At 41.5% G+C, this 18,077-nt stretch overlaps 1 long non-coding RNA gene across 1 annotated transcript; it reads right to left on the bottom strand.

The window, feature by feature from the left end:
- Window positions 1-3: 3 nt before the first annotated feature.
- On the bottom strand, window positions 4-9,087 carry LOC135443807 (uncharacterized). The gene is made up of 3 exons (XR_010439117.1): window positions 8,835-9,087; window positions 847-1,213; window positions 4-750 (listed from the first exon to the last, which is right to left on the bottom strand). It is a non-coding gene; the product is annotated as an uncharacterized LOC135443807 (long non-coding RNA).
- Between the last annotated feature and the right edge of the window lie 8,990 nt (window positions 9,088-18,077).

Genomic DNA, 18,077 nt, shown 5'->3' on the forward strand with positions numbered 1-18,077 from the left:
TTTTATAGTTTATTTGTTATTTTGCGACAGGCTTTTTACACCTCAGAAATGAACTGTTGAAAATAAAATGGAGTATTTCCTTCTATTTGTTGTCCTGGGGAACAAATATATATTCTGGGGAAACACTCTTTACAAATTGGTTGTGTCAAAAGGAACAGTGCTTCAGTCAAGTATTTGCAGCCTACTGTGAATGGAACCCTAGACAGACACATGCAGTTACAGTGCTTTTTGTTGGACAGCCTTTTCTTACACCTCTTTGAATTGTTTGTGCAGTGCGTCGAGAGAGAGGGATGGCTCCTGTGTGGTCTGTGCCACACTACACTTTTCTGTCCCCTGGGAGCCAGTTCCTGTGCCACCTGACACAATTCAGCTGTTGCCAATAGTTTCACCTGTGGTCACCAAGCCTGCAGGATTGTCATATACAGCCCTGAAAGCATTCATTCTGCAGAAGGAGCTTATGGGTTGTTATTTTGGTGCCTCTTAGGTGAAACCTTCCAAGTAGTAGCAAAACTGCCTTTCTGATGGAAGGAACGATGGTGAATGATGGCATTTTGTTGTCAGGTTCTCAGCACTTGATGGGTGCATAACTAATGTTACCTCTCCTGAAGTCATGATGTTAAGACATCAGTTTTGTTGCCAAGACACTCTAAAGCAGGAGTCAGGAATCTTCCAGAGGATATCCTGGACTCAGGGAAGGAGAACATTTGCTCTTGACCCTCCCCTCAGTAGTCTGTAATTGCCAGACCTCATCTTTGAGAGGAAAGCAAAAGTTTACTTCAGGATACACAAAACTAAATCAGTGGTTTTTTTAACACTTGTAGATAACATTTCTACATAAAACTTCACCTGTGTTGTGTGTCCCACCACAGGTCCATCAGAGACTGGCTTGCTAAAAGAGTGGGAATGACTGGAACAGCATCTAGAATGGCAGGCTGGGGGCAGACCCTGCAGCCTCCATGGAGATCCAGGTTCCTCAGTGTGTGCTCAGTGCAGGTGTAGCAGAAATTGCAGGAGTTGCATATCTCAGCAGCCCATTGCTGCTAAACTGCTCTAGGAGCTTTTCAGGCTTAAAAGCGAGCATGTGCTGTTTTAAATGGAAGTATTTTGCTTTAAAAAAAACAAAATTGTAAGGCCATAAAAATCTGGATATTCTCCTGCACACACCCAAATAGTATTGACTAGATGTTCAAGCATCCTTCTAACACATGGAGACCTAGAGGAAGAAAGGAATTTTTAAGTGTTAGGTCATATTGCCATTAATAAACAAAGATTAGGTGAGGTATTCCTAATTCTGATGACAAAAAATAAAAAAGTTTGATCAAACATGGTTTTTAAAATCATCTCCTCACCTTTAAATTTTTTAAAAAATTACTGTTGCAGAGGTACTAGGATTCGGTGTTTTCACAAATGGGCTTCTGAAAAGATGGCAGGGAGCAGTGTGATGTGACTTACCTGGCAAAAGGCAAGCTGGATGTTTGGCTGCAGAAATAGGGATAAGGATAGAACAGAAGAGAAGGGAATAATATTACTCTAGGGGGCTCACTAAACTGCAGAAATTAGGCAACAATTTATTAAACCAAAGAAATCTATCCCAATATTTGCTCTGTGTTTCTTTTTTCTTTTTTTTTTTCTGTTTTTCCTTTTCTGCTTTTGGTATACTTTATATTAAAGTTAGCACAAAGGAGGCTAAATAATACCTTCTATTAGCTACAATTCTTTTATTTTTTAACTTTTCCTTTTTGCAACTGTTTTTGTTTGTTTGTTTGTTTGGTATATGGCTGCTCCCCAGAAAGTGATAATATCATGGTCTGGCATATAAAAACATATATAGAGTGGCAGCAAACTCACAGATGTCACTTACTGTATTTTGATTTAGAACAGGAAACATGAGGGGGATGTCCAAGCAAAGATGTGTAATGTCCCCTGATTAGCTGAAAATCTTGGTCTGTGAAATAGGCTGGCACATTCAAGCTCCATGTGATATTTTCAAGTACTTCCCTTACTTTGAAATAACAGGATTTATGAGTCACTGAAATTCCTGCAGTGTGGTGCAAACAACTAATTTGAAGAATGAAGTTTTGGTTTTCAAGATATCCTGGATTAATCCCCAGACAGCAGCACTTGAGGCTGGCTGTATGCAGGAGAAAAACTCTGCTGCCCCAGCTGAGGAAGCAACCCAGCATCTAACAAATGGAATTTTCTCTGCCCTTTTCCCTCACATACTAGCAGCATTGGCAGATCTCAACATGTGATGTAGCATCTAAGAAGGAAAAAAAAAGAAACCTGGGAACCTCAGAAAGCATTACAAACAATTAGGTCTTAAAAATGAAAGATCACGGTGCTCTGCAGTTTCACAATGTGCAGCAGCAAGTGGCAGGGTAGCCTTACACTGAATGAGGGAAGATGGACTGCAAATAATCAGCTGAGTGGATTTGAGCCTCAGAGAACAAGCTAAGGGCACCCACAACAATAAATTAACAACCAGAGGGCTGAGGAAAGAAGAGCTTTCATAAATGTGCCTGGGGAGGGAAAGGAATATGAAAATCCTATTAATACAGGAACACTGAATTGAGATTGATAAGACTGAAATGGTGGAAATCTATTTTAAAAGTACTCGAAATGAAGGATGGTTGAAAATCAATAAGGATGTCATGCAGTAGCTGATGAAAACAAGTAAGAAAATATTTGTGAAATGTGAGCTTACTGCAGCATAGTGGAAGTACAGATAATTTGCTGTACAGGTCAGTAAGGGAATCAGATAATGGACTTGCTCCAGTTTTGGTAAGCGATATCACTCAGATTAGTGGCAGAGCACCAGGGATTTGCTAGCAGACTGAGGAAAAAACAAACCTCAGTGAGCAAAGGCACTTCATTTGTTGACAGTTACAAATAATTTGAGGAGATTGCAAAGACAGATCAACTGGCTTTTAGTAAGGCATTTGATACAAGCATTTAGGAGGTTTCAGAGGTTTATGTGACCATGATTAGGGTTAGTGATTAATCAGAAACATCTATGAGTGAATGCTTTTTGTTTCTACTCCAGCTCCCATATCCTAGATAGAGAGAGATTTACCTGAGCAACAGTGGAGGAAAAAATCACAAATTCTATTTAGACAACTTGTCTAAATTGATATCAATTTAAGTAGCAATCTAATTATATTTGAGCCAATATAAGCCTAATGGAAGCTGAAGGAAAAGACTGGACTTCTAGTGTCCAGAGAGTGGGAGCAACCTGTGGAGTAGGAATGTTCTGATTGTGGGATCTGAAGCCATGCTGGTTCACATCAGGAGGAGGCAGTTTGAGCTGTAGGAATCTCCTATAGCTACAGTAATGCTGTGCTTAGCTCTGAGCCTGCAGCTGCCAGAGAGCTGCAAGATGAGGAGAAGGAGATTCAGAGTGCAAGCAAAGCCACTGGAAATGAGAATTTAGGAGGGAACTTGAGAGCTGAATATTTACTGCTTGGTGAAAGCAGAGGCTGCGACATGCAACAACGTCTTTTTGAAAGGGTGCCCTCTCAGGAAGGAGGAAACAGGACTTCTCTAGTAACCAGAATATTGTGCTACTTTCACAGACTTGTCTTAGACAGGAAGTTTCCCACCTGGAAAAGCCCTGTTCTACACCTCTGTTAAGTTTTTGGTTGGCCAAGCCAACCAAAACATGAGAACCAAGTCCCTGCTTGTCAGGACTAGCAGCACATGTCCTCAGGGATGCAGCAGTCAGCACAAGTAGACTTGATCAGTTCCTTTGAACCAAAATACAGCAATACTTTCACAGAGAGTGACAGGGTTGCAACACTGAGCATTTGGGGCAGGGAGCTCTATGTGCCTGTCACCTCTCCTGGGAATGATTCAGGGTGCTGGCCATAAAGACACAACTTCACTGAGTTTAAAGAGGCAGGTTAACTCTCTAACCCTGGGAGTGAATATGCCTCTTGGTCTTGAAACTCTCACTTGCAATTGCCTGGTTCTCCTGTTAAGAGCAGCTAAGTAAAAAGCCACAGTTGTTCTTAGCAGCTCAGCCTTAGGCAATTTGCTTATTTAATCTCCAACACCCTTGCAAATTTCCAGCATCACACAACAAGCTCCTTGGTGGGACTGACTTCCCTTGCGAAAAAACAAGTCCAGATCTTAAAATGGAGGGAAGAAGAGCAAGCAGAACAAGACTTAAATGTCAGTAGGCTGATGCACATTTTTGTTCAGGTACATGGATTGCTTTGTCTTTCCTCCACAGCCAGTAGGATTTGTTCTTACCATGTGCATGAGGGACATAAGAAACAAGTTCTATGCCTTCCCCCTTCCAGCAAGCAGCTCTGTTACATTGCTAATTGCATGGCAGTCATCAGAAATGCAATCTGGTGGTTTTAAAGTACCTGCAGCAATTATATCCTGTTCCACCTGAATTTCTATTTGGTTGTGGCAGTGAGTTCTTAGCAAATTAAATGCATTCTGGGTAACATCAAGGAAGAACATTCTGTTCTTCAATGGAGCCTTATCTTTGCAAGTCACATGAAATATTCCCATTGCATATGCCCTACAAACTAACTAGTTCTAATTATACCAAATAAACCAACCCTCCTGTGTGAATCAAACAAGCAACATTTGCATGTGTGCATGTAAAACCATGTCACTTCACATTTAAGAGAAGACTGAGGTACAGTTTTGATCTCTGAGAGCTTTTCCATCAGAGAAAAGGCTACCCAATGCTGTGGAGGTTTTCTGACGAGCATCTCTGCATCTCTGGCTTGTGATGCACTTCAGTATTTAAGGACTCTTCATAGGCACATGAAACTTTGTTATTACAGTTTACTTGTGCAAGTGTGGCTTCTCTTGAAGTATCTGCAATGATTAAATAGAACTAAAAGAATATAAAACTGAAATAAAAGTGTATAACCATGGGTTGCATTAAAAAAAAAAAAGAAAAAAAGAGGCTGTTATCACTTACTGTTCCTGTATGATAAATAGACAATAGATGAGGTGAAGAAGAAGAACCCTCTGTACAGAATACATGAACTCTTTGGGGCAGAAGAGAGCCTTCAGCATTCTCCCATAGCCTTGTTCAGGAGCTCCCATGGGCTGGGGGCCAACAGGCCCTTGCAAAGTGAAGCACTGCTTGAACTTCACCCCAGGAGCTTGGCAGAGCCTAAAAGAGAGCCCCAGCCTGCAGGCAGACCTGCCTGACTTGAGATAAGGCCTCAAATTTTACTGCAGATCCTCTGCCTGGAGTCTGCTTCAGACATCTCTGACTCTATCTAACCTACCTGACTTGCTGGAGACTGATTTCTTTACTCCTGTGACGGTGTTCACAGGGGTCTTAGGATGAGGGAAGAGACGAGGATTTGACTCCATGTTTCAGAAGGCTTCATTTATTATTTTATGATATATACTATATTAAAACTATACTAAAAGAATAGAAAAAAGGATTTCATCAGAAGGCTAGCTAAGAACAAAAAAGGAATGATCACAAAGGCTTGTGACTGACCGAGACAGGCCAGACAGCTGGAATGTGACTGGCCATTAATTATAAACAACCACATGAAGCCAATCACAGATCCACCTGTTGCATTCCACAGCAGCAGATAACCATTGTTTACATTTTGTTCCTGAGGCCTCTCAGCTTCCCAGGAGAAAAAAATCATAAGGAAAGGATTTTTCAGAAAATATCATGGCTACATACTCCGTGCCCTGTGTGTCTCCCAATCCTCCAAGCTCTTGCCCAAAGTCCCCTGCATTTCCACACATGGAGCAGTGACTTCCTCAGCCTCCCTGTGCAGGTTTTGCAGAGGGAAATGGCCACCAGGAACCCTCCTCTCCACAGCTCTCTGCCTCCACCTGAGCCTGCATGGGAACTCCCATGAGACTGGGGCAGGGTGCTCCTGAGCTGAGACACCTCCGAGCCGGGCTCGAGCACCCAGGCAGGGCTGGACATCGCCCTGGGTGCTGATACAGCTCCAGCATGACCTGCCTTTCCAGCTGGTGCTGCTTCAAGGTTCTGTCCCATCAGTGCCCTTTGCTCACATATTCAAATTCCCTATCACATGGCATTTCTAGCAAAATGAGTCCCACTTAACCTGTGATCATGCTCTATAACCACTGGTGAACTCCTCCTGCCTGTTCTTCCCACACAGCTGTCTCTGCCTGCCCTTCTCATGAGTAGTACATCTAGACACTCAGGGGTGCTAAAGCTCCCCCCTGACCCTGGCAGGACAGTGCTTCTGCTTCTCCAGACATTTGTCTGAAACACATCTAAAGGTTTCTTGTCTCCCAAAGAACACTCATGCAGTGATGTACCTTCCTTCTGGCTTGTGCTGTAGTCCCCCACGCCTTCAGTGCACTGGGGACAGAGGGGGCACCACGTTTTGTCATCCATCAGGTGTGCAGCCTGGGAAAGGAGGAGACACCCCTGGGCTCCACACAGGAATGACTGTAGTCTGTCTGCAAACAGCTGCTTAATTGTTTGTGTCTGATAACAATCAAATTAACTTTCTCCTATTTTTCCCTTCTGTGCGTCACTGTACAGAAGATGAGGAAAAGACAGGGGGAAAAAAGGCATAAAATACTCAGGCATGTTTGCTGAAATTCATTATACTGTCAGGGAAAAAAACCCAGACACCCTAGCTTTGGGTTATATGGCTGAAACACAAGCCCATCCTCCTTTTCACAGCAAAGCTTCAGAGCAGCATCTATCAAAGAGCACACATGATACAAGTAATACAAGTAATCTAAGTCAGTTCTTGCAGAGGGAAATACATTTGGCTGCCAGTAATAAGTCCATACTGAAGTAACCAAGGTACATTGGACACCTGATGACATATAAGGCTGTTGAAAAAAACCAAGGATCTCTCTCTGACCTTTTCTTATGTATTTATCTACCTTGTTTTGGAAAAATATTGGATAACATTAAAGATACTAGCAGAGCGTCTCAATACTACAGACAGCATTGAAGAACAAACAAATAAATGCACAAAAAAAACTCATGATCACAGCTGAAAGAAACTGGTTCTGGCAGCAAACTTCTACTTAAGTGGTCACTGGACAGATTCCATCCTTACGATGATCTATTTTGAGAAGGTTTATTCTTCCAACAATAACAGAAACAGTCACGAACAGAGGGAGTCCTATAAAGTAACTAAAGAGTACACGAGAACAATATGTGATTATTTTGTTGTTGTTGTTTTAAAAAATCTGTTAGAATGTGTGTGATTGAAATTTATAGCTGTGCATCCAAAATAATTTACTTAGAAGTCTGTATCTATTGCAGTACTTGGTGTAGAGGAAGAGGAAATAAATTGCATTTTCCAGCATTCCCACCTCTGATGCTGGGCCTGTGATGATTCACACAGCCCTGGAGGTCAGCCAGGGGACTCAGAAGCCACAAAGCCCAGTGCACACTGTGCATCTCCTGTGCTCTGCTCAGCTCTCACAGGCCTTCAGTGTGGACTCGTCCTTAGAGAAGATGCCCCAGGCTTGTGGTGCTGGCTGTTGTCCATCTGAAAAATTCCCCATGATCACAGGACTCCCAAATACCAATTTTAGTCTCTGACAGAGAGCACGGGAGCCAGGAAACTGCTGAGGTCCAATCCATAATGCTTTCTGATTTATATCCAAATTACTCAATTTTAGCAGGTTTCCTAAAATAATTACATGGCTTTGATCATTCCATCTGATCCTCTGTCTGTCCCTCTGCACCAGTCTTTTTTTTAACCCCACAGCAAATTTTCAGGAAATTAATTTTCAAAGATGACCATATTCTCATAGCTATAGTAAGAATTGGCAAGGAAGGAAAAGCAGGCTGAACTCAGCTGCTATGAATGCTGTTAGCAACTGGCTGGCTGATCAGCACACATGGAAATCTGGGATCTAGAGCAGTTTACCAGACTTTTGCCTCATTGGGGTACTAAAGAGGACAAAGGGCACCAAACTATAGGAAACTAGGTTTCATACACACATTCTGTGGCTCAAAACCATCTTGTTTCAAGTATTAAAGCAAGATTCTTCCATGTTCAAACATGAAGTTAACCAAGGAAAAAGGTGCTGTGTAAGTTCAGAGGCAAAAGAACCAAAGCTCATGACTTCACCATGGGAATTTCCAACTTGCTGCCAGTTTCATACTTAATGGAAATCAATGAAATTATCCATGATCCAAGAGCTTTGCAGATGGACCTCAAGTGTCCTCTCCCAGAATTCCTAGGATCCTGCCATTGTAGAAGTTTCCAGCCTCCTAGGGCTTAGGAGAAAAACAGGATCATTGCAGAAGAGCTTCTCTGATGGAACAGAAACCATGAATGATCTTTCACTTAAATGAAACTGGAAATAACAATCTGATTAAAATAAAACAATTTTTTGCCTTCTGATCAGTTTCTAGAAATAATTGTGCACAAACCCATTAGTGTATCACTAACCTTTTATCCTGTCATATGACACAATATATTAATTTTCTTGCTCTTTCATTTGGCAGAGAATGGCATTTCTGCCAAAGCACGAGAAGTTTTTCAAGACATTTCACATATCCTGATTATTTTGAAGAAGCTGCTGGCACAGTTCAGCTGAGGAAATTTGCATATTCATTAATCTTCTAATCTTAAATGTAACTTACTCTATAAGACTTAAGGTACAGGAGAGTGGGATTGTGACTGAACAAATCCAGACAATAAGAGATGTTTTTCCCTCACACACAGCTGGCTGAAGAAGCTCCAAGAGTCTCTGTTCAAACCGGAGAGAGTTGTTCATGCATCAGTATATGGAGCCTCCTTTACTCCAGAGAGCAAATATGGCCCCCTGAAAACATCCAAAACATTCAAGGCAACCCAAGTGTGAGCAAGAATATTTAAACTCACCAGTAAACTGAAGCTTGGGCAGACTCCAGAGCATGGCTCAGATGGGCTTTCCACAGGAAACACCTTTGAACAGTAATCACAAGTCCTCTAGCATGATGCAGCTTCTGCCTGTTTATAATCCATCATCTCCTGATAGGGATTTAGTTGCCATACAAGGCTTGGTAGAACTTTTGAAACAGTCAGGCAAGACTTCACCCATTCAAGTGTAAGAGAAAGCAAAGAGCACAAAAACAGCAGATCAAGCCTTCATCCCTCTTGCATCACTCCTGGAATACCTTCACTGCCTGGGGACAGGACCTCCTTCCTGCCTGCTTCAGCTGTGGCCCATTATAGCCTGAGAGGGTGAAAGAGAGGAAGCAGGTGTTGAGAAGTCCCTTACAATGATGATGAGAAAAGGATGACACTGGAAGTTTGCTTGGGTCCCCAGCAGGGAGTGGATTGCATCTCTGTGCACCTTTTTCTGTGTCCTGGCTCCCCAAAGCGTTGCTCTATCCATACACAAAGGGTGTAACTGTGCTGCCCATTCTCATTCTCTGCTGCCACCCTCTCCCTGCCCCAGGTGCTGTTATTGGTGAAACTGGAACTCACCAAGGGTCCCTGCTGATCCTGTGGCTACCACAAGGGCTTGGGTTAGTACAGGAGCAGCCTTTGCTCACAGTTAATGAATCATACAGGTAACAGGAAAGTGCTAGGTGAGGTTGCATTTGTGCAGGACACCACAGCTGGGGTGGTGGACGGCTGGCTGAGCCAAGGCCATACTGCAGAACCACAAGAGCACATGAAATGCTCCTGCAGTTCTGTGCTTGGCTGCCTGGATGGTCATTGCATGGTCATGAAATGCTTAGCACAAAGCAGTGATAGCTGATTATGCCTGCTAAATACTGCTCTGGTTCCAGCACTAAGTGGCTCTATTAGCAAGTTCGTTTTGCCAGTTCTTAATTGCAGTGAAACTTGGGAAGATAAAAACATCAAAGGAATCCTTTTAGCTAACCAGATAAGTCTTGTCTTTATTCCTATGACCTTTTAAAATTTCTCACCCTATTCAATTTGAAAACCTGCTGTAGGCTGTTAGAATTTAAATTAATATATGCTTATTTGGAGATTTTAAAGGTAAATGAAAGGTTACATATACTGGACAAAATTGCTTCTTTTTAATGGTTTGCAGGTACATAAGAAATAGAATTAAATAGCCTTCTGGTTCCCCAAATTGTCCATTATAATCCCCCTGGCCACTATTTTTTTAACTGAATTTTAAAGCTCTCACTAAAGATTGTGATGTATCTTGAAGATGTATCTGCCTGCTCTCAGCCCTATCTCTACAAATTATTATTAGCAAAAAACCTGTGTCCATCAACCTTCTCCACACAAACTTCTGCAAAAGCATTAAAGGACTGACTTAAACACCAAAGGAGCTGGGATTCAGAAAGGAACTTAACCAAAGGTGACTGAAAGGCTTTAAACTGAGGCCTAACAAAAGAACCCATCCAACAAGAATCCAATGACTAAGGATGGAGTGTCTTTTAAATTTCCTGCTTTGTTTTAGTCTATATTTGCTCTTATTTAAATAATGAATAGTTCTCATTTATGTTCTAACCAGAATTAGCTCCTAAGAGCCAAAGCCTTTCTTATCATGGGTGGTCCCCACCCAACAGGAAATCACCTTTCCTCTTTTGTAAATAACCTGAAACTTTTCTTTTCAATTTAAAAATAGTATCCATTACAAATACATTTTGTGAGAGAGTTCTACATAATTGAAAACACATGCAAAGCATTCAAATACCGCTGGAATGAAAACTATAAAACATGTTGTAGATCAATACAAGATAGAGTTTGCACATCCCTCTGCTTTCAGTGCAGAGTTGCGATGAAGAGTTAGCTCTGTAATGTGAGCAAAAATTTCAAGGAGGTTGCCTTTTCTGGAGCTTTGGACTTCTGTCTCTATGAACAGACTATGTTGAAGTTTTCCAACAAATGTCACCTGAAGTCCAAAGCATGTCACAATGGAACAGCTTAAATGTCCTCCCTGTGCCTTCCAGCACAATCAAATAATGTCCTTAAGCCCTACTATGTTTGACTTCAAAAATTTCATAATGCTCCTTAACTTTTATTTAAAGTATTTTTATTTAAAGTAGCTCTAAAAGTCTTGAAGACCTGTCACAAAATCCTTAATTAAATGCTTTGTGATTTTCACACAGTTTTCTACACAATTTAGCTAGCCAGAAACATTTTAGCTGCTTAAACAAAGGAGGGGGTGTCAGTGTGAGATCAATCCCAGGCAGAGATTGTATTAGCTCCTGGGAAGATCATGCTGGCTTATCCAGAGGGAAGGGGAGCTGGTTCATGATGCTTGGGTGGGCTGCTAAACATAATGTCACTTTCAGTCACTTTCTTTCAGAATCTTCCCATTTCATATGAACTGAAGAAATAAATCCAAATGTGTTCAATCACTGCAAGCACATGTCCTTAACAGAGCATTAGGGGTGCTGGGGGAATGTAGGGAGTCAGAAATACAAATTGCCATTCCTCAGCACAGTGGGCAGAGCCTTGAGGGTGGTTATTGCTAATTACAGATACAGCTGCATGGTACTTTACATATTGTTATGCTTGCAGAGCTCATTTTGTTTAAAGCATTACTAACCCTCCCTTCACCTGATTTTCCTCCCTCACTAGTAAAATTATTAATAAATTTTTTACTCAAAGACTAGAGTGGTAAAGGAGTCTCCTTCTTCATATTCATGCATTTTTTTCGCAGCTGCAGAAGATGTTTGGAACACTTCATTGTGCTTTCCCTCTCAGTTTGCACGGCTGAGATGAAGAAGATGATGAAGAACCCTTGTCTTGCAGATTCTGCAAAGCAGCCTCACACAGAATTGTTGTTCTCAACATTTTTTCTGAAAGTTCTCTCTCCCTTCTGTCCTCAGTCACAAGGCCCTGAGAATTTATTCTGAAGCTTTCCACCACGCTTCAGTTAGACAGGGAGATTTTCATTGTAACTCACTTCTGTGCTAAGTGTTAAGACACAAGCAAAAAATTAAAGCAAACAAACTGATCTCATTGTTGTGATAGTTCATCTGCAGTTTAACAGGAAAATTTTGAGATGCCTTGTCAGGTAAAGACATCTACCAGAACCCAGAGCTGGATTTCTCCTGAGGTAACGGTGAAAACCACACGCATGCAAAACATTTCAGAAATGCTCTTTGCACAGAACCACACATTCAGTTAGAAAAGACCTTTAAGATCCCAGTGTTAACCCAACGTTAACCCAGCACTGACAAGGCCACTTCTCATCCCACTGCCAAGTGACAGCGCCACCACAGCAATGACATCCAACGGCATTGTCACTGTGGGGTTCATTTCCTCATTTTTCACTCATCAGTGACCTTCAGCTGAGCTTTTCTACCTGGAAGATTATGCCTAAAAACATAAACATTTGTATTCTCAAAGTAAAAGTAAGGTCACAGAAGAGGAAGGGAATCTAAACGTGTATCTGGGTGAAATCCAGCAATGTGGCTGCCAAAACAGGTAAACAGCTTCATCATTTGCTCCTGCTTTCAGACTTTTGAATTTCATCCTAGACAAATAAACAGCCTGAAAAGGTAAAGAAGCTCTAACTTCCCATTATAGTCTAAATAAAACAAATATAGCCATTTGGGTTATATACTACATTTCTTTGCTTTTGTCAATGTCTCAACTAAATTTCTTGATTTCTTCTTGATTTGAATAAAATATAAACACAAGGAAAGGTATTAGCAATTAATTAGTGTTATCTCAGCACTCATCTGATGTAGTTTTTATTTGTTACCAGAACATCCACAAAAGCTGAACTGATAAAAGAATTGCTCAGTGAAGAATTATTTATAACTTGAGTTTCCTTGGCCTCTATGTCTTAGCAAAACCTGATTTTTCTTGTTTTTATTTCTCATTCTACAACACACCATTCAATAACTAGTTTTTCTTACCAAAAGTTCTTTTGCATTATGTAATAATAGAAAAAGTAGGTACTCTGAAATGTAGTGGAACAACCAATTTGTAACTAAGAGATCAAATAATATCTATTTTCATTTCATATTAATTCATAAAAACTTATGTTTTGCCTTCATCTAAATACCACTCACTATAACAGCAGCATGAAAGTCAGTATATACATACTGAATAGTCTATATATATTGAATATATATAGTTAATATATAGAGGTTTGCATGTACAACCCATTTTCCTCCATTTATGCTTCTCTTTTCTTTACTTTCTTTTCTTTGGGTCTATTCCATTTTCTACACTTTGATGTCAGACACAGCACAGGACTAAATTCAGACTATGCATATTGGATATAATAACTTCTACTGAGAGGAATGGCTACAACCACACATTGGATCTGAATTTTTTTAATAACTTTTTTCACCTTTTTAAATTCTTTTAATAACTTTCAGCCCATGAGCAGCAGAGCTGAACCATTTGCAGTGTGAACCATTTGCAGTGGAGCCTCCTGTGCTGGGCACCAAGAGCTCTCCCTTCCTGCCAGAGCCCTGCATGCAGCAATGCTCTGAGCAACCAGCTGCAATTAAGCAGCGAGGCTGAGGAAAGATTTGTGAAGCTATTTTGTTCTTTTTGGGGAGACAGCTTAAATTATAGACCTAAGAAGCAGATTTTTCTATTACAGGATGCACACACATTTTCTGTAATGATTTTAATCATGTTATACAGTGTTTCCCATGCTGGGCCCATAGCTCTGGTGACCAGTGCAGTCTCCATGCTAGACAGATTTTACCCTCACTATTTCACTTAAGCCAGGGATTGCAAGTAGGCTGCTGTATTAAATCAATTTTTTGGTTCTCACAGGGGAACACAGTAAAGCCATGTTAGATTTTCCAGTATTGGCAAAGAAAGCTGAAATAAAATAACCATATTCCAATGCAGATTTAAAACAGAACCAGTGCAAATTTACTGCCCCTATCGCAGAGAATATGAATAAAGGATATGGGTGTTCATTTAAGATGAACTCAGAAGATTAACTCCTATACATTTAATATATTTCCCTGCCCACATGTGATCAGAACTTTTAAAGATTGCTATGTAGTGCATTTGGGAGCAGGACATTAAAAACACACGTTTGTCCCAGTCAAGCAGCAGCTCCTGCTGGAGTTTCTGCAAGCAGGAGCCCCTCCAGCTGTGGGGCAGGGTGGTAACCCCTGATTTGGGGCTGCAGGAGCCTGGGCATCCTCCCTGCCCTGCCAGCAGAACACCAGGGCCTGATCCTGCCACCTGATGCTCTGCAGCAGCTGAAATGAGGCAAGGAGGTGATGGATGAGTGGGAAGGGGCAGATAATGGCAGAGCCAGGCTGCTCCTCCCGTGCCTCCCTCGTCAACCCACGGCCTGGCAAGCTGTGGCCACGCTGTGAAAAAGGCAGCAGGCAAACTTGGGAAACCCAACCCAACCAACCCCTGCATGAGCTCTTCCCTTCTATTCCCCCCAGACCCCCAGTGAGTCCCCCTCAATGCTGTCAGCTACAGAAGGTGGATTTCAATCCTAAGGTGATGGCAGCCCCTCCCCAGGAGTACAACAGCTCCACTTGCTCGCTTTGCCTCCCTTTTGTGCCATAAATATTAGTGCCTAAGTGGGGCATTTAGATAGAAGGCTGGTTGCTTTGTAATATATTTATCTTTTTTCTCCTCCCTCCATTGCCTGTATATTCACTGCTTGCTCTAGCCTCTAAGGAAGAGGTTACTCTCTGAATTACTGCCATGAGTCAGTGGGAATACAGTCCAAAAAATGCAGCATTTTGCCCATTTTTTCTGATGTTAACACATTAAAGAGTATGTTACACTAAAGTTCAGCTGCCAGCATTTTCATTACTTCTGACTTCTATTTCAGGGAAGTGCTGAGGTTATTTCTTAAGCAGTCAAGGCAATTTCACTGGACCATAAAACAACTGAGCCTCTGTGGTGAACTCTTATCCCTCACCCATAATAAATGAAACAGCATATACAGGGAGCAAGGTGCAACTGAGTATGTTCAGTTTATTTCTTAAAAAAGCTTTAAAGGAGCTTTGGCTGTGAGACTACTTCTCCTTCAGTGTCCTCCCACCAAGGAGTCTACAGAGCAGATGTTCTTGGATCTGAGTTTTTTTTTAATCACTTTTTTCACCTTCTGTCCATGAGTAGCAGAACTAAGCCATTTGCAGTGTGAACCATTTGCAGTGGTTAAGTATATTCTCTTTGATAGGTCACTTTTCTGGCTGGGGTTTGCTGGTTTGATTGCTTCTGGATAACTTTTTTTAAAAAAAAAAAATTTTCTCTTCTTCCTAGCCAAAATATCAATTAATGTTTTTAGAGAAAACAGAACTTTTCAGCAAAAATTTTCTCTCTTGAGCTGAATGATACAAAATCAATCTTTTAACACCCCTCTGAGCAACAGGGAAGCCTGAATCAATTTCATTAAAATATGATGAAAAAATAAGGGTCTCATGCAGCCATGATCATGTGCTTTCACTGCAATTATCCACTCTCCTGATTGGAAGAGCTCTGTGCCTCCATGAATCATGGTGACTATAAAATGCATCGTTAACAATTCATTAAATCAATATGAGAAAAGCAGCAGAGTAAAACCAGTGTCCAGATTGTAAATTAACTGTGGCAGCTGCAAAACTGGAAGTGGGTCAGCTGAGGTGCCCACACAACAGGCCAGGAGCTTACAGAGACTTTGGAAGACCATGGGCTAGCAGAGCAGAGCCCTGGCACTGCCAGGATAGCTGCACCTCCTCCTTGCACTGTCATCATAGTGAAAAAAAAACCACAACAAACCCATCCAGAGGTAATAAATAACCTTACTTCCTTTACATACCTTTAGCAAAGGTGTGTCTTGCAATCTGGATGGTCAGAATCTGTTATTGTGCTTTGTCTTCAACTGCAGCCCTGCCATGGGCAGGGAAGACAAGTCCACCTGGGAGGATGAGAGGGCCAGGGCACTCTGTGGGTCTGTGTCTCTAGGCTGAGCTCTTGTGAGGATTTGCAAGTGCTGTAAATGATTTTTTGGGCTCCCCTACCTTCCCCACAAGCTGCTCTCATGAGGCATTTTGGGCACTGTCACACACACGGCTATGACTGAGCAGGGAGTTTAGCATTTGTAGGGAGGGACCAAAACAAGCAGAGTGGCAGGCTCATTCAAACCTTCCCTCAAGAGCAAATCTGCCCAAAAATTATTTGTATCACAAAAAAAAAATAAAGTTACATCTTTCATGGTGCAACTTGAGGCCATTTCTCATTATCCTGTTGGCTGTCACCTGGAGAAAGAGACTGATCAGCCCCTGCTACAACCTCCTCTCAAGTAGTTGTAGAGAGAGATAAGGTCACTCCTGGGCCTTATCTCATGCTGTGGTCAAGTGCCAAGTTTGGAAAATTGTCTTTAAAAAAGTCTTTAAAATTGGAAACAATTTTAGATTGGATATTAGGAAAAATTTCTCCACAGAATGGGCTGTCAAGCGTTGGAACAGGCTGCCCGGGAAGGGGTGGAGTCCCACCCCTGGAGGTCTTTAATGGATGTGTAGATCTGTCTCTTAGGGAGTGGTTTAGTGGCAGTGCAGGGTTAACAGTTGGACTCAATGATCTTAAAGGTCTTCTCCAACCTAAACTACTCCGTGATTCCATGACCAACCCCAACACAGGAATTTGGGAAATGTAAGACTGCAGGAAACACCTTCCCATAAAAGAATGGCAAAATGCACAGCTTAGCTACTACAAAGGCAAAAAACAAAGGTGCTGGAATTACTAAAAGCCTGTTTGATCAGTTGCAAGGGTTAAATAATCTTTCAGTGATAAACTGAGATAGTTTATACTAGATACTGATCAGGAGCTTTTTTTTCCCCTTCCCAGTACAAGAAGAACTGCAGCCTGCTAAGGCAGCTTTGTTTACGTGTTTGGTTCAATCAGCTGATGCCCACTGTCCCGTGTGAAGCAAGGCACAGATCATTTCTTCCCAGGAAAAGAATTTGTCAAGCCCTAAGCAGAGTTCTCTTGAGAGATCACTGGTAATGGCAGACAACACTTACCTAAATGTACCTGGCTGCCAAACCAAGATTGTCTTGTTTTGCTTTACTTTCTTGGCCAGAAGCCAAGTTCATACGTCAAATCCCCTTTTTTTTTTCCTTTGCACTTACTTTTTTTTTTCTTTTTCTTTTTTTTTTTTTTTTTTTTTTTTTTTTTTTTTTTTTTTTTGTTAAAGTTCCCGTGAGCAGCAATAAACAGTTCCTGTGCTGGTGTTGCGTTGATGGCGGTGTGATAGCAGGGTAAGCATGCCAGCTCTGTCAGTCTAGACATGCAGGTACACATGATGTGTTCACACCCTGTCATCTGACAGCCTTCAGGTAGCAGAGATGTGTATCTCCTCAATGAGATTTAATAACTGAGCTGCTAAAGCTGTGAAGTACCAAGCACTTCCTGCCCACGCACTTCTTTGTCAGATGAAGCCCTAAATCTCCCTGAATGTGTGTTTCTTTGCTGGGAGGATGTTTAGGATATATTTCAAACCTTTTCTCCTTTATAGCTGCCTGATTCAACTCACTTGTTTAAATTGCAAAGGTGTTTCTCAGAGACCAAGAATAATAATGTAGAAATGATAAAGGTAATTTAAGATCTGATGATGATCCACAGGTTTCAAGCAATCCTTCAGTGTTCCAGACACTCATTTTCAGACAAGTCAGCTATGGCTAGAACACTTAGAGAAGTCAGCTCAGTTTTCAGATGGTCCCTTCAGTCTTGACTTATCACATTTTTCTTAGCTTTTTATTCTTTTCACTTCCTTTACAATTCTGTTCCGCCTGGCTCTTTCTTCCCTTCTGCTCTCCTCTTGTGAATGTTGGCTGCAACCACACCACAGATGGACCCAAATATTTTCTGTGTCAGCCCTGCAGGAATGTGTAATCTAAGGCCCAAGAGCAGAGGAGGAAGAATGTGAAGGACTGGAGTGTCACAGTAAAGCCACCTTTTAGTTATTACCCCAGCCCTGGTGGGTTTGGATTCCTCTAACCACAGGCCTGATCCTCAGTGCCTCTGAAGTCTATTTACAACATGTTTAATAATTTCTACCAGCTGGTTCTTATTCAGACTGTCACTCAAAATTTATGTAACAATTTCATGTATCAAATAACATGGCAAAAAACTCCATCGTAACCAACTTTATTGTTTTTAGGCTGATAAATTTTTGGTTTTAATTAACAGGCATTTGTTGTCAGCAGTATTTCTCTGGAGGTT

The sequence above is a fragment of the Zonotrichia leucophrys genome, chromosome 2 (genome assembly GCF_028769735.1).
Source record: "Zonotrichia leucophrys gambelii isolate GWCS_2022_RI chromosome 2, RI_Zleu_2.0, whole genome shotgun sequence".
NCBI classification, from domain to species: Eukaryota; Metazoa; Chordata; class Aves; order Passeriformes; family Passerellidae; genus Zonotrichia; species Zonotrichia leucophrys.